Consider the following 2,693-nt stretch of genomic DNA (forward strand, 5'->3'; position numbering starts at 1 on the left):
ATGTTCTACGTTTCCAGCCGATGCTGTAACCTTTCTATGACAAATTGGTCAACTGAGAGATATAACTCACAAATAGTCCTTGTGCAGTAACATTGTCTTCTTTCAACGTATAAACAAGCTTGTCGCTTGTTTTTTTTTTGAAAAAGGAGACTCTTTGGCCTCTGCATCAGAACAATGCATACAGCCATATTTATTAAAAAGTAAATGAGGTTCAACAAGGTAAGTCTGAAAACAAAAAAGAACGGTTAGCTCATACAGAGCCTCAACGCGCAAGAAACCACAACTGGCTGGCAAAATAGAAGATGGATAAACTAATCGTCTATCCTATTACATGACTAAAACTAGAAGGGGACGCATGCTTTGTTGTGCCTCCAATGGGTCGGCACACTTCTTCTGCCTTTGTTTGCACGGACAAAAATCATGGCCTATTGTGGTGACAGAGACACATTGATGTCTGTTTTGCTGTCTATTTTGATTCATTTTCAGCCCAAATTTTGACTTGGTTTATGTCTGCATGGACACGCCGCGGACACCCGCCCATCAGTGGCATACCATCCTCACTCTACCCTTTCCTTTTCCAAATCTCGCGCCTAACAACAACAAAGAAGTCTTTAGTCCCAAACGAGTTGTGATAGGCTAGAGATGAAACTCATAAGATCTGTCACATGGATAGCAAACTTCCACGCATCCATTGTCCATGGCTAGTTCTCTGGTGATACTCTAGTCCTTCATATCTTTCTTTATGGACTCCTTTCATGTTAAGTTTGGCCTACCCCGACCTCTCTTTAGATGTCTGCTATGCACCGACGCTTCTGGAGGCATGCGCTGAATATGCCTAAACCATCTCAAACGATATTGGACAAGCTTCTCTTCAATTTGTGCTACCCCAACTCTATCTCATATATCATCATTTTGGACTCGGTCCTTCCTTGTGTGGCCACACATCCACCTCAACATGCACATCTTCGTCACACCTAACTGCCGAAGATGTCGCCTTTTAGTCGATCAACACTCAACGCCATCCAACATTGCAGGTCGAACTGACATCCTATTGGCACTCTCTTGTCACAGAGAATGCCGGAAGCTTGACGCCACTTCATCCATCCGGCTTTGATTCGATACTTCACATCTTCATCGACATCCCCATCGTTCTGCAGCATTGACCCCAAATATCAAAAGCTGTCCTTCCGAGGCACCACCTGCCCATCAAGGCTAACCTCCTCCTCCTCCTCGTGTCTAGTTGCAGTAAAAGCGCACCTCATGTACTCAGTTTTAGTTCTACTAAGTCTAAAACCGTTTGATTTCAAGGTTTGTCTTCATAGCTCTAACTTCCTACTGACCCTCGTCTCACTATCATCGACTAGCACCACATCATCTGCAAAAAGCATACACCGTGGGATATCTCGTTGTATATCTCTCGTGACCTCATCACCAAAGTAAAAAGATAAGGGCTCAGAGCTGACCCTAATGCAGTCCTATTTTAATTGGGAAGTCGCCAGTGCCACTATCACTTGTTCGAACACTTGTCACAATATTGTCGTACATGTCCTTGATGAGGGTAATGTACTTTGCTGGGACTTTGTGTTTCTCCAAGGCCCACCACATGATATTCCGCAATATCTTATCGTAGGCCTTGTCTAAGTCGATGAACACCATATGCAGGTCCTTCTTTTGCTCCATACTAGAACAATGCCCGTGTGTTGTAACAAGATATAAATATTCTAGTACGTTAGCTTGTGACTTAGCTGTCAATAATAATACGATTGTGTAAATAAATGTTCATCAAATTCTGACTGTGAATTACCTTATATTTTGATTAGAACTTTGGTAAGTAAATTAAAGTGGAATTGAAGGTAAGTAAATTAAAGTGATTGATTATCATATACATGGAAGATTGAACGAATGGGTGGTGAAAAGAAAGGTTAAATGGGAACCTTACATTCCTTTTAAGTTTTTTAGGGAAACATTCTTTTGAAGTAGTAGAGATATCTATCCATGAGTTGTCGTACCAAGAAAATGGCGCCCACGCAGCCGCTCCCATGGGCTGGCCCAACAACGTGCTGGTAGCTCCCACAATCATACATTCGCTCGCTCGCTTAGTCCCCTAAAAAAAGAATTTGCTTGCTCGGTCAACAATGGACCGATCAACCATATTTTTGAAAAAATCAAAAATATCATGAATTAAAAAATGTTCATCGAATTTGAGAAAAAGTTCATCATTTTTCAAAAAAAGTTCATTGATTTTGGAAAAAATCATTGATTTTGAAAAAGAGTTCATCATTTTTTAAAAGCACACAAATTTAATAAATTTCATCAAATTTGGAAAAAAGTTCATCTATTTTGAAAAACAATTCTCAAATATTAAAAAGCTCATCAATTTTGGAAAAAGGTCATCGTTATTGAAACAAAATGTGCATTTTGAAAAAGAAAAAGTAAAACATAATTTTTGTTAAAAAATAGGAAAAAATAAAACTGGTCCAAAAAAACAAAATTAAACAAATAAAAAGAAATAGAAAAAATAGAAACAAAAAGGAAAAATGATGAAAGAAAATAAATAGAAAAAGAGAAAAAACAAAATCCGGTAAAAAAATCCAGAATGAGCAAAAACAAAAAAGACTAGCTGGAGAAAATATAAAAAGAAAATACATTATCACAACGTGTGGTCTGTCTAGTTGGTTAGTGCGAGTCTGAAT

This window comes from Triticum dicoccoides, chromosome 4A (genome assembly GCF_002162155.2).
Source record: "Triticum dicoccoides isolate Atlit2015 ecotype Zavitan chromosome 4A, WEW_v2.0, whole genome shotgun sequence".
Classification (NCBI taxonomy): Eukaryota; Viridiplantae; Streptophyta; class Magnoliopsida; order Poales; family Poaceae; genus Triticum; species Triticum dicoccoides.